We start from the raw sequence: 22,702 nt of genomic DNA, 5'->3' as shown, positions 1-22,702 counted from the left end.
ACTGGCCCTAACCCCTCCCCCCCCCCCCCTCCCGTCTCCCTCAGATAGATTGAATCTTACTCGAACCGTAATTGCCACTCCACACATCATTCTATTTCTTTTCTTCTTCTTTTTTAAAGAAAAACGAATTGTGATGCCGATTTTAAATATATATGTATATTATGCGTGTATATATATATATATATATATATATATATATATATATATATATATATATGTATATATATATACATACATACATATATTTAAATCTTTGCATTATACCAAAGGATTTTTAACATTTCCCCCACTCATTACATTGATGATCATGTAGCCATTAGGACTTCGTAGTCATAAGGGAATTAATGCTATGTGTTTAAAACTAGGTCTGGATGAATGTAATCGATGCGAGTTTCCGTGGGTGTTTGTAGCGACAGGAAGTGGTTATCTACGCTTAATGTCACAACATTCTTTATTCTCAATATGCCTTCTTGAAGAGGGAAAGAAAGCTCAAGGTTTACAGACCTCCTCATAGTCATGGATCAATCCATGTAAAGCAGAACACGTGTGAGAACTCATATGGACACGACTGTGGGGTGTCACTGTACTATTGTAGTAAAGGACATCCACCTCTCATAGAACGGGGAAAAAGATTGAAGCGATTGGGAAAAACATAGATTGGTACAAGAAAGAATTGCAGTTATTCTATGCAGTGACACGCTTTCAGCCTTCGGGACTCGAAAAATCATTTACAGAAGGTACATTAGGTATTTCCTCGTACTCTTTGTCCTTTTTATTTGTTGGTTGGTTGTGGTCTTTGTAGTTTAATATTCGTCGCAAACCACTGCGAATTATTAGCATAAAGATTACCTCAGTGCAGTAATGCCATTTAGAAGTAGCCAACGTGAGATTAGGTTCGATCTTATAGACACATATATAAGGGGCACACCGTACACATCTAGTGTTTTCATGACCGTAACTGGCACAAGTTTAAAAACAAAACAAGAGGAAGGAAGATTTGATAAACTTACAACCAATCAAAGATATTTTGTCATGTATTAAGGCACTGTCGACCCCTCCCTCTAAAAACTTTAATGACGAGAGAGAGAGAGGGGAGAGAAAAGAAAGACATGGCCCATAAGTAAAGAAAGTTTGTGCTACAAACGACTTGTTTCCGTATAGATTTTTGTATATCTGCGATCTTAAATCTTTAAGACGAAAACCGTGTATTTCTGCATTTTTATCTGCTAAAACTTGCCATCAGTCTAATCTATGACGTTCTTTATTTGACAAGACGTGTAGTTATTGGTATCACGTTAGGAAATTTGAGAAGGTCATTGCCGAATGTCACGTTACTAGACTGTAGCATTGACTGGTTTGTCATCAGTATGACAAAATCCGGCAAGTAGAACAGATTCTCTAGTGATGTCTCTACTCACGTCATGCCTATCATATCGTTTTACCATATTTGAAACTATATTTTGAGATTCTGAAATCAAAAGTTCAACATATTTTGATGAAAGCAAAGTCGAGAGGAGGAAAAAAACAACAACATAAACACGTATCTTCCGCCTAGACAGCACATCTCTTCTTTTCGTCTCTAACCGAGTGCAGTTCATATCCGCAGCAAGAGTCGAGTTACATCCATGGGAGAGAGCCATTTGTTGGTGATGGTTCATGCACAATTCTTGTCATATCGGATATTTCGCGACTTTCATAAACAGAACAACAACATGTCATAACAAAGTAAAACAGGGCTTAGAGTACGTGTTGCGTATGTATATGCATGCAGTAAATTCAATATATTGAACAATAGCACGGATAACAACAGTATTCAGCTTTGTGCACTTGTAGCTGACTTCTTTTTCTGTAGACACACAAAAAAAATGCCTAAATTTTACTGCCTTTCATCAGAAGGCCCATACTTTATTGAGATATTGTTAGCCAAATAGGACCGTTGTTGCTGCTTCTTCGAAATACCCAAGAACAGAGAAAATGGAAATATGTAGGGCCTACAGCATGCATGGAAGTACACTGGTATTATTCAAAGAGTATACCTCACTTATTTGGACAGGTGTTCATTACGTATCTTGGCACTGAAGTCAGGCTTCGAGACAGTCCGTTTTGATTCTATACTTCGTCCGATTCGGTTTGAGGCTATGTATTCATCTATGACACAAAAAACAACAACAAACAAACACATTTGGAACATGGAACAGATAAGATAATCAAAACGCAAGTGGTAGATTAACCTTATTACATCTGCGTTGTCATAATTTTGTTTTCTTTTAGTTAAACCTTGACATAATATTACTTGGCATATTACTACCAGTGATGTTCATTATAGCTTAGGGTGGAATACAGTAATCAAAAGACAAAAATTCATCTGCTTTCATTTATGTATAAGATTATGAATAACATGGCCCCCGAATATATGAGAGATATGTTTAAGTATAAGACATCATCATACTCTCTTCGTAATCAAAACGATTTACAGTTACCACAGCCTAAAACTAATTATTGTAAGAGATCATTTTCATACAGAGCTGCAACAGCGTATAACAACATACCTAATGATTTACGTCAACTTTTCTCTTTACCCGTTTTTAAGTTCAATTTAGACAAAACCGAAATCCTTTCCACTTGATTTTTTTATGCTCCAAACCTTTGAACAATGTGTAATAATATGGTATGTAGTCACAATGTAGTAATGTATGTACCGTTCTATTTGTGTTTGTGTTATATGTTATTCTATCATCAGTCCCTGATTGTATGAAATTTTTGTGAACAGGGCCCCATGGAAGACCAGTGCCCTGTTGCATAAAACCCTTACCGCTGGACTTATCGCTCCTTTTTTTTTTTTTTTTTTTATTCACGTTCCATATTCCACATTTCGTACAAGTTTTATATTCCATTTGATTTGAAGCAGAAAAGTTTTTTTTTTTTCACACAATGGTCAGTTTGAACCAATAATGCACAAATGTATAAGGACATATAATCAACGTGTAATATGAGGAACCCACTAAAAAGCAAAGCTTGTAGGATGTGGGTTCCAAAAATATAACATAGGGTTTTAGTACAGTGTATCAAAGTCAGAAGTGACGTAACATGCAAAATTCAAAATATCGAGAATGTTACAATGTTTACGGGATGTACAAAATATAGTATATAATGTTTTATGATTAACTTATGGTATAAATGCTTAAAAAAGTAGCAAGTTAATCAAACTGGTGAGGTCATCCGAGCGAGGCATCATTTAAGTATATGCAAAAAAAAAAAAAAAAAATAAGCGATTACGGCGAAATAATTACACATAGGATTTTAGAAAATTGGCTTTGAGATTTTTCTTAAAGGAGCTTAAAGAACTTGAGTTTCTAGCGGTAAGTCTTCAAATTAGCGGTAAAGCTTATAATCCTTGATGCTGATTGGCTGTGACACCTAATTTTGACGGTAGTTACCATTGAAATTCAAAGGTAAGTTTTATGCAACGGGCCACAGAAGTGACTGTCATTGCCACTACTGAAAATGGGCTACCCTCCGTATGTATTTTTCTTTACTGGACCTTGTGTATGAAATATGTTGATTTTTTGTACGGAAATAAAACAAACAAACAAACAAACAGTCTTGACATGAAGATGATTTGATTTGATTTGATTTGATTTGATTTGATTTGATTTGATTTGATTTGATTTGATTTGATTTGATTTGATTTGATAACTGAAGCTGCAACGGTTTCACGTTCACGTGCAGTCTTAACTGTTGCTGGCAGTATAATCCTAGCATGTAGTTTTGATGGTGCTCGTATTGGGTCTCGTATACTTTGTCACGAAAACAATGCTGTTGGAAACATCATAGTGATTTTTCGACAACACTGGAATTCATATTGCACGTATTCAATATTCACTCGATGTCTTTTATCACACTTTCGTCTTGGATTTATTTACAGTCCTTTCGTTCAGGTTTTGAAAATATTGAATAACATCCAGCTTTTGTATTTTGTTTTGGACTGAGACCTGATATGTAATATTAATTTCATAATGTTTTCATTTAATTTGTTCCTAACATGCAACTTAAGGTTTTAGAATAATCATTTGCATTATTACTTTGTTTATAAATGTCGTGACTACGTTAGAAATCATAATCGACGTTGAACACGAGAACGAAGATCGTTGATGATATCATGATTCGCTTCTAAATACAAATGAAAACAGCAAACTCCTGGAAACGGCCATAAAGACAGCATAATACAGTTTTTCATCTCCTTTTCATGGTGTAGAACCTTCTGACGCAAGGGGATCCATTAATATTTACGATTTTTACGACAAATCTTGTTTTAAAGATAAACAAATTTTATTGTGTCCCGTGTACTTTTATTTGGCTACCCTTATATAGTGTTGAAAGATCCCTCTCAATCCCCTCTCCATAACATTGCTAATTCTTTGAATATGAATTGTCCGTTTTTGTACCATTATCTTAACATGAATAAGATATTCCAAGGCTTGATTTTATGAGACATACAAGATAATCATATTGTTCTCTATAATCACATAACGATATAATCACAGCGCACATCTCTCCCATCTATTGAGTTCTGTCTTTAACATTCCGTCTGAGGGAGGAAATGGATTCTGGCTCTTAAACGAAGGAAAGAGATTGTGTAATGTGATTACATCCAAGGGGCTAGGCTAAGAGAAGAGGTAGATGATCAAGCAAGCTCGTCATCATTGACGCAGCGTAGGCTTCGATCGTTAGAATTGATTTCACATGAACTATTCGGCTGCAAAATATGATCCCAACTCTCACAGGAGTAGAAAGTGCTCGTCACACAATGTTGGTTGTCGTCAAAGTCACGAAGATGGTGCCGATTTCGGGCAATTAAGAGACCGTGTTTAGGGACCTCGGCGCGAACGGGTTGCCGAAGCGTGTAGGCCGTGCCACAGACTCAGGCAACGAATTCGTGAGCATTATTACCTGCGGTAAAAATTGAGGCTTTAACGAATGACCAATTTCGGCATCTGCGTCTACAACAAATGGAATATACCATCGTCAACATAGTTGTTTACCAGCTTAGTCCTTTTCACGAGTCGGTGATGATTTGCAGGCATAGTTTCATGACTCGTGTGTGTTCTTAGGCTCCCTGAATGCCAGCAAGGACGAGAAAGTATAGTTAATAATGATCGTTTCACTAAGCAATGATGTCATCGTGCAAAGATTAGTCTACAGAGAAAGTCCCCCGAAGAGCGATTCACTTACTGTGTAAGGACAAAAACAGAATTCATGTTTATAGGAAAATGAGATAAATATCACAAACAACATTTGAACAAGTATAATACATGATAGACTTGGGAAGCGCTTCACTCATCCAGTCTGCACCTCCCCCCCCCCCCCCCCCATCTTCGTAAGGAAATGGCGACAAAGCCGAAAATTTTTGCAGGAAAAGCGAGAATAGGAAAGATCTCTATGTACAACACAACCAGTATTGGGCTGCGGTCACAACTTGCAAAACCGGTTTTGAGCAATTTTCGGTCTGGCACCGACCGGTGACCGACCAGCGGCCGACCTGGCACCACTGATTTTTAGTCATCAGTCGGTCCCCGCTGAAGTTTTACGCGGAGTTAATATTTTAGCGGCGACTTACCAATTTTCACTCGCTGCCCGAAATACGCTCTGTGTCCGAGCGGCAACCACTCGGGCACCGACCTAATCGAAGGGTCGCTGACGAGAGATTTAGGGAACAAGAATAGTAAAAATAAAAATGACAAAGCACAGAACAAAACCAAGGGACCAGATGGGGAAGACGAGACAGGGCAATCTGGAAGAGGCAGGGGAGGGATAGAGGCAAGGAAACCCTACCAACTTGTCTCCTTAGAAAGAAAAAACATGTAGCTGCAGCTTCTACCTGGCATTTTCAGGTAGCCCCGCAGAAGAGGACTTGGCTAGCAACATGGGCGACAGGGAAGACAGGGACGACCACTTCGGGTAGATGAGATAATAATGGAGTCTTTTAATACGACATGTCTGTCACACAGTGGCACTCCTGGCGCAGAAAGTTAAGACCTCCTCTCACATTACTTCATTCAGGAAAAGACCACAATTGTAAGAAAATACACAGATGTAAGCTCAAAGTCGGGGTGGTTATGTAGACATAGTAATTATGGTATTGCTATTTTATTATTCATTTAGGCCTACTGAATTAAAAAGTAATGAATGAAAAGAGATGGGGAGAACCAAAACATGAAATTGAATAGATAAAAGCAAAAATATAGTAGTACATTATAATCTAGGAGTGATCACAGTTTATTTTTTTTTTCATCTTGGTTTTCCTCCCTTTTATTTGATTCCCAAAGTTCTACCTGTTTTTATCTGCGGTTTCACAAAGCTGAGGTTGATAAGTTCGTAATCTAAGTCTTACATTGTTAGCTTAGTTTCATCTTTATTAATCGATTAATAATTAAGCTTCTATATAGGGCATTTAACAAACCAATATTCCCTATGCACTTTACAATATCATCGCGATCATTATGTTTCTTATACCATTATACAATATTAACACAAAAGCATATTTTGAAAATTGCATTCAAAATGATAAAATAGATAAATGTAATAATACAACACACCGTATCAACCCTGTTCGAGCCGTAGAGACCCATATTCACCCGTATCGAACAGTATAAAAATCCGCTTTAAAATTAAATCCTTAATTGAATCCTTTTCGGCCCCTATGTCGACCCGTGTCAACCCGCTTCGACCCGTACCGACTCGGATGTAAACCTTGTCATCATCCGTTGCATGAAGGCAATGCGGTATATATACGGCAAGGGTCCATACGGTTTTATTCTGCGGGTTGCAGCGGGTCGATGCGAGTCAATGCAGTTTGAACCGGATCAATTCGGATATCAATACAGTATTGAAATCCGTGAGAAAAATTTGAACATAACCAGAAATTTTTCACCGCCGTATCGTTATCCCGGAATCCATCAGGAATTGACACAGTTTACGATGCGGGTCAATGCGGGACTCCACGGCTCGAACCGGGTCGATACGGTTTTAATTCCTGTATGGACCCGGTTCGAAATCCGGCCTTGTGTGACTGTAGCATAAAGGCGAATATCAAAGATATATTCACGATAGTCACGAACCTCCATGCTAGTTCTCACGCGTTTGCACCTGTTATTGCTTTCAAAGATAATTATGATGTGCGCTTTCGTGGCAAATGCTACCGGTGTTGCGACAGCATTACACTGAAAATAATTGCATAGATAAACAATGAATTAACTTTCAGACTGTAATGATATACACTGTATTTCCAATGTGATCATTTACACATGATGCAGTTAATCGTATATATCCCTTATCAAAGTTTCATGTTTTGAAGTCTGCTGGATCGTGAGTTCAATGTAATCCTCACGACATGTCCGCCTATGATGCTATGATGAATGATCCACTCAGATAATGTCAGATGTATGTCAATGCGCGCAGGTTGCTGCACTTCAAAAAGTCTAAATCCATGGTGATACGTTTAGAACTCAAAGGTTGCGATGACCGCGCCCAGTCACTGTGCAACTTATAATCCAACCAGTGATTATCCAGCGAGCTTCAACGTAGCAATGCCATCATAAATGGGGCCGGCAACAATATTGAAGACGAATCAATTCTCCACATGCAATATGTATCCAGGCCTTCTCTTTACAATTAGCAAGTCTACAGGTAATGTGGGACTAATAAGTCGCTTCAGAGCCAGATGTGACCTAACTCTCAGAGCAAAGGTGTTTGAGGTACTCTCCCTAACTTGACAATATCTCTGGGTTATATACAGCTGAAGGTTCCTTCAACCCCTCTGGAACTTTCCATGAGGATATCCAACCTCTACTTCCAGACTTCCAAAGCTTTCCGCACAACCTGACTCATTATCTATGTGCATGACCTCGACAAAACACCTAGGGCCACCACTACAATAAAACATGCACTGTATTGACTTTTACAAGCTGTGTTTGAAGCGAATTTCCCTACCCCTCCCCTACCCCCGAGGGTTGTGCTTGAATATACAAGTACTTCTAGCATTTTCTACATGCATTTCACATGCGTTTATATGATATTGTGTTCCTTTCACATATTATAGAAACTTCTCCACTATTCCGATCAATCCAATACGTGCACATGCATACATTTAAGAAACCGTATCTCTTAAACGTACATTCATGACACTAGGCACTTAACATGCTAATACTTCTGAGGTAAGTCAGGAATTAACACTCACCGAGTGATTTATGTCACTCGGTTTTTCCCGTCATAAGTTCATGTTCTTAGATGATGAGTTTATGTGTCACCGGCTACCATAATGGCGCATGAAAGAAAACTCTATCAAGGGGTTCCACGTCCAACTTCTAATACTCGTAGTCAGAATGTAAGACAAAAGAATATTATGTTGGAAAACATGTTAACCACATATAGCACACACGTAATACATGACCACTGACATCTTTCAATCGCATGGCTTTCTGGTGTATATCAATAATCGAGTCAATACCTCCATCGTTTATTGAAGATTGTAATTATGAAAATATTGTTTCCATACACACCGTATGGGCATCTATATACGTGTTCTTGGTTATCATGGACTGAACTGCCGTCTCTATTGTGCTGAATTCTCTCACGTGACCTATGGCGAATTGCACGACATGTGTCTTTGAGGTCAGCAGCTATAAAACACACAAATATCTTATTAGATTTCCCACACCTTGTGTACTCTTTGCTCCCCAACAGATGGAGTTGTTAAATGACTAGCAGCAATAAGCTGTCGGTCTTTTTTTTTCTAAGAGAGGGAAAACGGAGAAGAGGGAGAGAATGAAAAAAAAATGGCAATGAAGAGATTAACCCCCTAGATGCCACATTGATTTCCTCCCCGTAGGTTTGTGTGTGAAATTTGCGCAAATTTGATTTGTTGGCGCAGAAAGGGTTGATAAAGAGAGGAGAGAAAGAACAGAAAAGGAGGAAGGGAGAGCGAGAGGAATCTATTGTGACAACGTTCTTTCCTGGTTTCTGTTTTTGGCGGATCAACGGGACAACGTTAAAGGTATCTCTTCTTGTGGAGAGGATTACTCATGTTCACACCGTGTCATGCCAACAGGTTCTGCCCTCATCCCAGTGATGCGTTAAACGCGGTGTGCGGTAAAATCACTCGACTCATCTCTTCCCTCCCAAAACTTCCAATATTGATAATCATCATCATCATAACGATAACAATTATAAAATCGAAAAATGGGCACTGCAATTCGCCTCTGACCAAACTACTATGTTCGAACCAGAGTTCGATTCGCAGGATATCTTCTGTGTGTCTAATTGGCTGTAATGATAGACATTATGATATAATTACGGACTGTTATATATCTTTGGACACAGAGATTGCAAATTTAGTAAATTTGGGACAGCTTACTTTCATGCCTTCTTCCCATCAACTACAGAGCATACCCCTCAAAAACGTTACAGGGTCATAAAGTAGCACTTGCGTTACTCAGTACTATATGGCGTCATATGTATCTGCATAGGAACACTATATGTTAATCGTGTAGTGTATCTTGTCTCCCTTTCTCTCTCTCTCTCTCCCTCTCTTCCCCTTGTCCCTCTGTTTTTCTCTGTCTTCATTTCATCATATCTGACAATGTGTTCATCCTTTAGAATCGATGTGTGGTTCCAAACGATTGCATGATATCCTATGCATCGATTCATGAAAATCACTCATGTAAAACGCTGTGTTTCGACTGCTCAGAACAGAACGATATTCAAGCTGCCTGAGTGAGGGTCTCCATCTTATAAAATGCAAATTTTCGATGTCAGCATATCATCCTCAGTATCCTGCGACGGGCCAGTGATGTGCAAAAAAAAAATGGCTGAGAAAAGAGAACAGTACAATGCATGCACTCAGAAAGTGCTCTGTCTGTCTGTTACTGTTCAAGTTCTAAGTTCTTTCACAAATCAACATGCAATGAAGGGTTTACAAAACTAAAACACATTGACAAAATACAATGTCAGTCACACAACCCTACACAGAGAACAAGCAAATCAAAAGGGAAATGGATTACTATAGATGTAAAGGTTCCAACGTCGAAAGCTAATTCTTATATAAAGCTGGACCTCAATAACAAAGTATAATAATTGTTTATTGACATCTACATACGAATACACACTCACACACTCATTTACTTACACACACACACACACACACACACACACACACACACACACACACATGTTAATATCAGGTAACACATCATTTTACGTGTGACAAGGTCACTGCATGGGGTGCAAGTCAAACACCCGAGAGCCAGACGTCATGTACTTGAACAGTAACAAAGTTAAACAGACAGAGTACATTCTGATTACACACATTGTACTTTTGTTCTCTTTTCTCAGCCGGTATTTTGACTCATCACTGGCCCGTCACAGGATACTGAGACATGTAACCTCCCGCTGATGTATTTCCTGTATACAATTAATTTAGTCTAATTTGAAAATTAAGGTTCAGCTGCTCAAAGTTACTGCCTAATTACTAAACCACGTGCAAAATGAGTGATTGCGCTGTATTATCTGGATTTTGTCTTTTGTATCTACATCAGTCAGCTAGTAGGTCCTGTGCGAATAGTTTTATTCGTTTGTTCCGGAGCTCGGCATCAAAAAAAAAAAAAAAAAAAAAAAAAAAACAGTTCAAGGTGTCAGATTTTACTAATATCAATCATTTACGAGATGCGTTCTATAGTATAACACATTTCAATTGATTTTTCATGTTTTAATTGGACATCATCTGCACTCCGACTTTCTATCAGATGAAAAGATGTACTTTGGTCTTGATAAAGAGACAGGAGGTAACCCTACGGGGGAGAAGATGACTAGGGGCTGAATTAGGTCACGTGTAACGAGAAACCTCCACTGGTTCTCCTGGCGACCTGTACCTACCTCATGCAGCGGCATGACACCCTTTCACGCAATGATCGATAGTCGAGTGAGAGTGAGGATATCACTTGCCCCTTCCCCTGTCTTCACGCCTGCCCACGTGAGGTGACAACCTTTCATCTCGAACACCACAGATATGTATTCATCATTCTCTTCACTATAACAATGCTTGAGTTACAGAATACCAGTTTCTTTGAAGCATTGTTGGTGACTAGACATAATATTGTTTGGTAGTCAGACACATTTCATATTTCCATTAGTGCGATTGCAGTGACTACAATGATGAGAAAAAGTAAATAGTATAGATATAGAGCACTATAAAGTTCTCTTTCGACCTAACACGTGGTGGTGACGTGGTTCAGCTTGAATATGAATTCAGCCTAAATAGCAATGCGAAGACAAACATTATCTTGCAAACATATCATTGCATACTGACTAAATCCTTTGCCTTCCTCACAACCAATGCCTATAGCAGAATGGAAACTCTTCACTTTGTCAATAGTAATCTATGGCTGTAATTGATCACCTACATTATATTTCACATTGCTAATAATTCGTAAAGATTAGTTTTCATAAGTACATGGAAAACTCAAGTAATAGATGGAACTGTGTGGATTAGGTAATGCTTTCGCAATATGTCAAAAATATTATATCATCAACAACACCAACGACAACAAATCATTTAAAAAGTGAAAAAGACTTGTTATACCTCTGGCCACTTGTCTGTACCGTATCACCGTGAGTAACAGGAAGGTTACTTATCTTGCTAAAATTGTTTCAGACTTTATTTCTCTCTGATTCTAATCAGATTTAGGAGTATAGTGTGACGAGTACCTATTAAAGAAGTTTTGCTGCAAAACAATATTGGAAGCCATCCTCAGCTCGTTTCCCATGACGTCCTTTTCATACGTCTGTTTCTCCTTCATAGTAAACTCGTTCCTTCATTCATTTTTCCCCTTCATTTATACCAACGTCTCTATCAAGGTCTGCTCACATGTACTACACCACCAACAATTCAATTTGTGTAAAGAGATGGAAATTTTAGTTTAAAGGTGACTTTGCTGCTTCAAGTAAAATATAAACATAATAATCTATGCCTGTTTCCTGAATGTTAGACGGATATGTAGGTGTGTAAATGAAAAAGAAAAGTATAAACGAATGAAAATTATTTCTCTTTTGATGTATAACACTACACTTTTAGTCTAACACTAACGCTAGACAAACACACAAACACAGCTTCAAACTACAGGAAAATAAATGTGACTAATATAAAGCGTATAATGGCGTAAACTATGAGAAATATAAAGCTGAGTATCTCTAAAGAAAGAAAGTATACCCTCACTGCATCGCTTCCTGAATATTTGGCTGCTACGGAGCAGCAGGTATACAGCTCCTGGAAGCATTCAAGACTTTCTTCTTTGCCCTGAGAGCAGCCGGAAGTCATTGTCCACAGACCATAAACCAAAATACGGTCAGTAGACCTTTAGATACAATACCTATATGAGATCAAAATGAGTGGAACATTCTACATGCGATGCGTATTATATTTACTCCTACTGACTCATAAGTAAGGTTGATACTAACAGGACTACTCGTTTGATTCATGATGAACTAGACTCCAGGTCAGGTTTTTCTCATCTTTCTACTTGATGCAAAGACGCTGGGAAGAGCTGTTTGATGGTGGAGAGACATGACGTCATCTTGACGTCTGCAATAATATTCCATAACGAAATGGTATTGATCCCTTAGAATTTCCTCTCTCTTTAATGATAAAATTTTGACAGCAAACACTTCAGATGTGTCTATTTTTACACATGGCACATGACTTGAATTTGATGAAACACACCTTTTCAGCTATTCAATTATGCAGAGAATGCTCCTTTTGAATTGCTTGCTTCGCTTGATGTTGAGAACTGTTCAACAATTTTCTCTAAATAAACGACGCTTCGATGACTTATGTATCTTTAATGGAGGATACCAAGACATAATGTACTAGTCCAGGAGACATCTGTATCATCGAGTGTTGGGTTAGGAGTGTCAATTCAAGCCCTCAGGATGCCGCTTGGAAGTTATTTTCCCTCCACATCTTATTTTCTCGAGCGGGTGAAATCCAACACTGACCTCGTGTCCTGAAATAAAATAAAGAGTGTGTTGCAACTCAATTTCCAGACAAAATGCATCTACCTTTCCCGCCTTAGTGTGATATGGATGCCATCGATACCTCACTTAAATACATCGCCGAATGTTAAGCCAATTGAGAACAAGTCCGGTCTGTATGTTGATTGTCGTTGTACTTCTTTCCGCAATACTAATGACAAACAAAATGTCATAATGAACAAGCAAACGGTAGATAATACTAATCACTACTATCCTGTCAGGGATTATCCTCGTTCTGTAAATGTGTCATTGATTTTTGTAGGAGTTATTTGTGAAACTTTGAATTTGTCGACACAAAGTCAGGTAAACAGTCCAGTTCATGTTAGTGTGTAACAATGAAAAATAATTGTAGTGCTGCTGTTTTGTTTTGTTTGTTTGTTTGTGGTTTGTTTGTTTTTTTGGGGGGAGGGGGTAATTTTTTTCTTGTGTGTGTGTGTGTCTATATATATATATATATATATATACTGTATATACGCACACACTCACACACACACACACACACACACACACACATATTATATATATATATATATATATATATATATATATATATATGAAGGGTTTGTTTGCAAAAACCGATAAGTCCATTTTTAAAGATTTTGAAGACGATCTCTGTCATAAAGTACAAAATAATACCTTTTAAATGATATATTGGTCACTACATACAAAGGTATATTTTTGAAGTTATGGTCAAAAGAAGCAAAAATTTTCTTATTATTCTCTTTATTTTTCTCGACCTTTAATGGCAAATATCTCCATTTGGCAAACATGGACTTATCGGTTTTTGCAAACAAACTCTTCATATATATATACATATATCGTCGCTGGGCCGACAAGACCTTGTATCTACAAAATGTCAAATGTTCAGGAGAGCCAAAAAACATGGCGACCAAAGCACTATAGCAAATGGGATATCCTTTCCTTTGACATGCCGTGGTGGCTTCTTTTTTGGAGTAAGACAGTTGGGATTTGGACAGGACATCACTTAACCCATTATTTGACTATTAAACCAAAAAAGTCATTTATACCAAAATTGCAGATACAAGGTCTTGTCACCCCAACAACGATATATATATATATATATATATGCTCTGGTAAAGTAGTGACAAATAAGCCAACTTAACCATTGATAATGGCACGCCATTACATGGTGCAACAGTTGTTAGCTGACCTTTGTAATCATGTTCTCTAACTTTTACCCCACTCCCTCTTTTACCACGGTAGCTAGAAATATTCATCTATGATAATGGTGATGAAGTGAAAGAAATTGCATTTTTTGTTTTGACGTCAAATCACGTATTGATAATGAGGATCTGTTTTATAATCTAGCAATGATATTCAACATCATCACGATTGTACACGAGGACCGCTCTCATGATGTTGAGCCCTCCCCTTCACCTGCTGTATTACGTCATGAAAGTGAGAAGACATACGAAGGTTACTGGCCGTAAAGTGATTGCTTGCTTGATTGCAGAGGATGTAGTCATATTCAATTTTATCCCCGGGGAGGAGAGAGAGGTTCTTTCGGATTTACGTCTCCTGCAGGCTTTGTGTACTTTTATGCTTTCGTCTGTTTAGTTGCATATTCATCCCGTGAAAAAATGATGTAACATTATTTACTAATACTATCATTATAGTATTCCCCTGAGAGTTTTGAGACATACAGTATATTTTCCTTCCAATTACAGAGAATAACAGCAAACCAAAGACATATACCAAGTGGCATTTTATTCCTGCTTGCTTTCCACTGATAAAGATACATGTTCCATTCAATGACTTTAATTCAACTTTTTTTTATACTTGAATCCGACAAATTATTCCATGCATTTGTAAAGGCGGTGAGGAAAAAAAAATGGGAGCAGTGAGGTTGAGGTCAAATTGAACTGTGGCTATAATGTGGATTTGATGCTGATTGATGTTGCGATGAGGCATCTTGTTGCACGGTGAAAGAACAACATTATGGTCTGTACCTCGTTACCACTGACATGTGATCGATAAGTCCCTTCATTGATTGAGACATTTGGTGATCTCCATGGTATGGGTGCTATGTTTTCTGTCCTCGTGGTCCATCGCAATGGCCTGAAATGAGTTTCAGGAATACTGCTCCAAATCCATTGACTACATAACTTTGCACTTGTACTTACATTTCTTTTTCGTATACTTTATTCGAATTTACTTCAATTCTGTATACGTCGTTCTCACAAAGAAACAAATATACACAACAAAATATATTACATCTGGTTTTCCACTCACTAATTCTGGTTGATCACAAGGAAATAAATTATTAACATGCAAAGAAAGAATTACAAGAAAACTTACAAACATGTATCCATAATGTAATAAACTTAACTTGATCAAAGTCATCAATGCTGCTGGACCGCACAAAATGTAAGCATGCCGGAGGCATATGTTTTCGCGCTGTCCGTCCGTCCGTCCGTCTGTCCTTCCATCTCCAGTCCTTCCGTCCGTCCCCAGTCTGTAATCGATTTTGTGGGCATCATAACTTACCTTTGAGGTATGTAAATGAAACTTTGCATATGATTAAGTGTGCATAAATAAACGAAGCTGTGCCTATCGACTTTTGGGTGCACACGGTCAAGGTCAAAGGTCAAAGTCAAATTCTTAAAATTTCATTTTACCCCATATCTCTGCAATGCATCATCCCGAAGGTATTTTCATGGAACTCATTACATACATTTAGGCACCTAATAACCAGGTAGAGATTCACTAGGGAAAGTTTTTAAACCATGGAGTCAAAGTTTGATGATAAAAGCATTTAAAACATTTAACATTTTTCTCCATATCTTATATGGCCTATTTTATCCTCATTAAACTTAGTATATAATTACGAATGTACTGCCTAACAATAACTTTCTTGATAATTTTTTCGGTCAAAGGGTCAAAGGCCAAGGGTGAAAGGTCAGGTGAACATAATGAAATTCTATTGTTTGATGCTGAAATTACACTATTTTCTCTATGCCTTAAGAATTATTCAGTGCATAAACTTACTTAAACTATATACATGCATTACTGCACAATGATTCTGGAAGGAAACATTTGGGCCATGGGGTCAAAGCTTAAAGGAAAAGTTCACCTTCACAGACACGTGGATTGAGTGAACGCAACAATATCAGTAGAACACATCAGTGAGAGTTGGAGGAAAATTGGACAATCCGTTCAAAAGTTATGAATTTTTAAGTATCTGCGCAGTCACTGCCGGATGAGAAGACTACTGCAGCTTGTGATGTCACATGACTATGTGTAGAACGATAAAAAGAAAATATAAAGAAAATTCAACACATTTCCACTTTTCTCTCATGATAAAAGAACGCTTGACTCGCCTCTTTCAGAAGACGGGGGAACAATATTACCCTTAACATACGTCAGTGACGTGTCGAGGAAATGTGCACTTTAAAACAAGATACATTTTGAGAAATTCTCTTTATATTTTCCCTACATCGTTCTACCCATGTGACACCATACACTGCAGTAGTCTTCTCATCCAGCAGTGACCGCGCAGTTTACTTTGAAATTCACAACTTTTGAACGGATTGTCCGACTTCCCCAAAAATTCCACTGATGTGTTCTACTAATATTACTGCATTCATTAATATGAAGGTGGACTTGTCATTTTGATGATGATGTTAAAATGTCACTATTTTCCCATATTTTGAAAATAACTCAAAGTATTATCGTGAAAATGAGTTATTACCAGTTGGTGATTACTTGAAAAAAGATGTGGGTCATGGATTCAAAGGCAAAGGTCAAAGGTCAAGTTATTTAGACATCTAAACGAAATCTGGTTCAAGGAATGACACATTTCGGGTTGTGCCACAAACATTCAAACATGTCATTTCAATTATTTTTTTTTTACCATTCATGTGTAATTGTTGTCTCACACTATCAAGGTTTAGCATAGACTTATTGAGAAAATAACGCGATAGGGTGGAGGCATACCAGTCGCCACACGCAGAACGCCATAGCGCAGTATGAAATTTTGTTACTTGCAACTTGCTATAATATTGTTTTATTAGTAATAGCAGTCACTGTACATTATTTTCATACTCTGTTCTCTTCTTTTTTGTTCGGCCACTGCAACATGATAAACATAATAATACAAAAATAAAACCAAGCCCAAAATCATCCTAACCAATCCCAACAAGAAAGGTGTTCTATAGCATTTTTTCTCCATTCCACATAAGGGATGATCATTGATTTGTCGAGAAGATCATCTTCCCGATTCCACCTTTCCATTGTATCACACGCAGACCATCTATACTCTCAATTTACTACAGGTATTGTACACTGTGTCCTCACCTCTTCGATGGTTACACTGGGCGTGCTGGGTGATACGACTGTGAGATGTATGACGAACATTGGTATAGGTGTTCTGATGATGAAATCCTCTTCAGCGTTGGTTAGAATCTTGCTTTGAAAATCTCTAAAGTACGCATGCGTGTTGCCAGGAAATGGATGCGATGTTTGGAATTAGATGCCGTGAAGGCAGAATACCAAAGTTAAGATTCCACACTTCTGTGTTTGCCGCAGCATGTTTTGTTCACAAGTCAGCAGATTTTCTAAGTGCAGCTCTAGAATTAAAGCGCTTACCAGGGTTGTCAATGTGGTCTGGAGACGAGTTGCTTCATTTCATGTAGCAACATAGTTCCTGTCTACATGTACTTTCTCATGTCAGACATGTCGCCATCATCTGTCCATATGTTACATTTTATATAACGAGCAGTTCACAAGTTTGTGTTTAAGGATTTTTTTTCTTTTACCATAAAGTATACGCATGTCATGCACGTTATCACAAAATCAATAAAAGATATCTGATATAATCTTTGACATGACGATATATGAAATTGATATTCTAACTGCTAATGTTTAAAAGACAAGACTGTTATTTCAAATTATAATATTGACATTTTATTTACTGAATTCCTTGTGCGATCTGATTTTTGCATCTGAAACACTCAAAGAGAAGGCATGGGGTGCTATTACCATTATGATCCAGCTGTCTCACTACTTGACATTTCAAGTTTATGTTTAGTTCGGCGACTCATGACGCACAGATGTTGCCAAGTTTGGCAGACCATTAAGTCAAAGAAACAAACGATCCGGATCAATGTAGATACATGACTACATACTGAAATGACCATTTGATTATGTTTAGGGCATCTGACATGTAACAAAAAAACCATCTGTCCTTATCGGTGGAGATGCCGAGTTTCATATCAAGGAGAAAGTTTATCAGAGACAAGGCAATTTAATTGAGGAATTTGTGATAAATTGTTTATGAATTCAAATGAAACTCTATCCTTTCGATGCATTCAATGTCACTGCCAATTATATTGAATATTGCTGGTATATTGACAGAAAAACGTATGTGGTTGACTCCATCAAAAGGCTGAATTATTGTTGATTCAAAAAATGCCTGCGGCTGAAAAATCTATTGATGAAATACGACATTGCATCGACAAGCTTGGCATAGGTTGTCTGAATATAAACAGGAGAAAAAAACAGTAGGGCAAAATGGGAAAACAGGGAAATCATGGCCAGGTACCATGCCGTACTTAGGAGGACCGTCATAAAATCGAGATCAAGTGTCCCATCTCTTGGGTACCTTAACGACCAATAGTCTGCCGCTGGCAATCAGTTGCCTAGAAAAATGCCACACCCTTATAGGTAGATGACGTCAGCGTTAAGCTGCCACAATCAACAATCAAGACACCGGCCCGGTAACCTGTACGAGCACCCTCGGCAGCCAAGTTCATGCACTGAAATTTCAGGTTGCATAATATAGTGTATGCAGGTGTGATTATTTACTTGCTGTGACCAACAACATGTATACCGGTAACCAAATCGCCATGCCGTGTGGAAAAAAAAAAAGCAGTGAACAACAACAGCAACGAAGAGGACTGTGAATAACTGAGCCACTGCTGTATGCATCATAATCTATCAACGCATGTTCGACACACCCTCAATGCTTCTTTTTTTTTCCGATACACATCACTTACTAAACCCATGTCATTTACAACGCCTTGACACCCCCCCCCCCCAAAAAAAAAAAAAATGTGATTCAATCTATGTTCGTTTGTTTTGTTTTGTTTTGTTTTGTTTTTTGTTTTTGTTTTTTACACATGCATCTATAAAAAAAACATATTTATACACTTGCTTACTTTTTTTCTGGCACGTCCTTGACACGTTTCAAAAGTGCATCAATTTTTAACATGGGTGACATTTATGCGAAATGAAAAAAAAAAATAGATACTACAAAAATGGATACTAAAGAAAAATTATGTTGTAGCTGATTTCTCAAAACAAAAGAAAACTGTTAAAGAGCCAATGGAAGATTGAGAAAGAAAGAATCTGCTTCTTTCAAACAAGATTCGATTCCTCTTTATTAGGCAATGAATGTTTCTCTCTGCATTACCACACGATTACATATCCTATTTTGCTCATATTTCTTTTCACTCAGCATTCTTTTTTTTTTCTTTTCCTCTTGTTTCTTACGTGAAAGGTAGAAGATAACACAAAGATTTGTTGGCACATTCTATTACAGAAAATCCATATTCATGTTTTTAAAAAGTCAGATTACAATGACATACATGATCATAATCATGCATAAGTTATTAATCCAACTAAGGCAAGCAGTGTCCGACAGTATGCATGTTACAAGCGGGTCACGTGAATTCATTCCGTCCAATATCGAAAGTCCGTAACAATGATTAAACAGGCAAACCTGTCTGTAGCGGCCACCCAAGGGAGACGAAAAGAGTGGCCGTTATAGACAGGTGGCCGCTATGGCAAGTTTGACTGTATACTGGTTAATGTTCGTGTCACGTATCATTCGTCCCTCGGGGCTCTAAGACTTAACATCCCTTTGACAAATCGGACATTTTTACGAAGATTTTGACGTCACTGAAGACTAAATGGATATATTTATTTTGGTCTTTTCTTGCTAGTTTATCAGATACTGGAAGTTTTATGTCAGGTCTTTCCTATCCCGCTACAACATGTCAACCACTATGTCAAAGATGACGAAGAGAAGCCTGCAGATTTCATTTCCTTGAAAATTTAGCTCATTTTGTTACTCTGTGTGCTAGTGTATAGTTGGGGCTTCAATTCATGAAAAAGTTGCTTTGATAGCATTTCTTGCTGCAATGACAAATGCGGGTGCTGTTCGTTATTCCGAAGGTTCGCTATTCCGAAGGTTCGTCATTCCGAAGGTTTGTTAATCCGAAACACAGAAATTCCCTATACCTAGAGGTTCGTTAATCCGAAAATGAAAAAGGGTTCGTTAATCCGAACATTTGTGGCGTTATTCCGAAGGTTCGTTATTCCGAAGATTTGTTAATCCGAAAATGAAATTCGGAATAACGAACCTTCGGAATAACGATTCTTCAGACTGAAGAGCCTTCGGAATAACGAATCTTCGGACTGAAGAGCCTTCGGAATAACGAACATTCGGAATAACGAGCTGTAACCGACAAATGCTATGGTAATGACTGCTTCATGGAATCATGCTTCCTGATTGGCTATTGCTATCAAAGTTGTCATTTCAGTGAGAATTGCTATCATAACATTTTTTTATGAAAGGAGATAGTCTTACCAACCCCCAGTACCTCCTTTCCTTTGAGGAGTTACTGGCTTAATAAGATGAATCAATCTTAGCCAGTCACTGACAATAAAACTTTCCCTTCCAGCTATGAATGTGCATGAGGTATTGATTAAAGGAGTGTATAATATGCGCGATTGACCCCAAAGCCATTGGGAATAGCATTGAAGAGAATGTTAGAATAATCGATTGCAATGCGCACTAAATCCCAGGGTTGGTTGGCTCACACATCGATCGGCGCGCTGCTTTGCCGGTTGGTTCTGGAGAAATAGATGTCTGTTACCACAATTGACTCCAAGGGAGAATGACAGGCTGCAGCTAGCTTCAATGAGCAAGTGAAGAGGAAGTTGGCGCTGAAGGAGTGCAGTGATTCAGTGAGGTGTGCCCAAGACGGGGAAGGGAGGGTGAGAGGTCGACGAATCTTGGTTGACAGCTGCTTCTAATCACTGAACCATGTAAAGGAAGACATGAACAGAGAAAAAATAAAGATCCCACCCATATCTGCACAATCCCCCCCCCCCTCCGCACACACACACACACACACATACATTGCACACTCACACGACAATTACAAATTAATGGAGGAAAGGGTAGTTTGAAACTGTTATTTATTGATCCATGTACTTTCCTCTTTTTTGCCCTTTTCTCTAAGCAGGTATAAATCCTAAGAATATTTTTTTTTTTTTAAATGTATAGAACAGTGGGTGGGCTAAAATCCTGTTGATGATGTCTTTGTGTTATAAAGAGATAAGTCAAGAAAAGGAAATCATCGTAGTCCCTTGCCAACAGGAGGCTTGTCTATCGACCCCCTCCCCTTTCAAATTCAAATAAGACCGTTTCAGGTTTACAATGGAGAAATTAAGAATTAATGTTCTTCAAAGTTCACCTCCATTTGTCGAGATTCAAGGCGCCTTTCCATATCCCCAAATGTTGCTCGTCGTGAGCGATAATGCATCTCGAATGAGGTTAACTGATTTTGACGTCTGTGAGGATGCGTACCCCAAATGTTTGATACTATGTGATTTGTGCTGAATTAGCTATTAACAATCGGCCAGTATTGTTTGGATACTTATATGCGTATGTCGTAAAATATTATACCGCATGTCGCTGTGTGGTAGGGAAAGTGCTTTCACCTTTCACGTTATCTATCAGCTCTTCTAAGATTATCCCTACATTATAGGTTCTCTCATGAGAACCTGGATTGAATTATTTGTGCCTGTTAAGAAAAAAATAACAAATTAGGGATAGATCAAAGAATACTTACCCTTTGTGAAAGTTATGAATGATTATTATTCCTGTTCTTTGTGGTCTGTTCTGTTGCGTGAGCATGCTTGTGGGCCTCCTTGTGTCTGATATTGCTTGTATGGCGTTTGTTGTTGTGCATGTGCGTGTATGTTTCATTTCATAAGGGTATAACTCAGACTTGTTAAGGACTTCCAGTAAACACGGTAAATGGCAAATCTACGGCATTTTGCTTTCAAAGCCCAACGCATGTATGTTAAATTAGCACGTGTTATCTATTAATGTAATCGCACACCAGCAATGTGCATGTAGATGCAATGCCTCAGTCCACGGTATTAGACATGTTTCACGATCTGGGGGTGTTTCATAAAGCTGTTTGTAAAGTTACGAACGACTTACGATAGACTGGTGATCAGTTCTTGTGCTGAATTATTGAATTCTGATAAGTACAGCACATCAGAACTGATCACCAGTCGTTCGTAAGACGTTCGTAACTTTTATACGAACAGCTTTATGAAACAGGGCCCTGGATCCAGTTGTCAAGAAACTGAGTGTTTAAACACATTGTAACAAGTCAAGCACAATCCCCCAAATCACAGGCTACTTAGTGTATAAACTTTAAAGTGCAACTGTGAAAGGACTTGTGCTTGTGTGAGTGTTTACAATTGTGTGAATGGTTCCATGTGTTTGTGTGTATAAATGTGTGCCCACTGATAACTATGTTATCATAATATTAAAGTATTATATTTTGAATGATGC

Source organism: Diadema setosum, chromosome 7, assembly GCF_964275005.1.
Source record: "Diadema setosum chromosome 7, eeDiaSeto1, whole genome shotgun sequence".
Classification (NCBI taxonomy): Eukaryota; Metazoa; Echinodermata; class Echinoidea; order Diadematoida; family Diadematidae; genus Diadema; species Diadema setosum.
The sequence above is the reverse complement of the archived record's forward strand: the minus strand, read 5'-3'. Positions refer to the sequence as shown.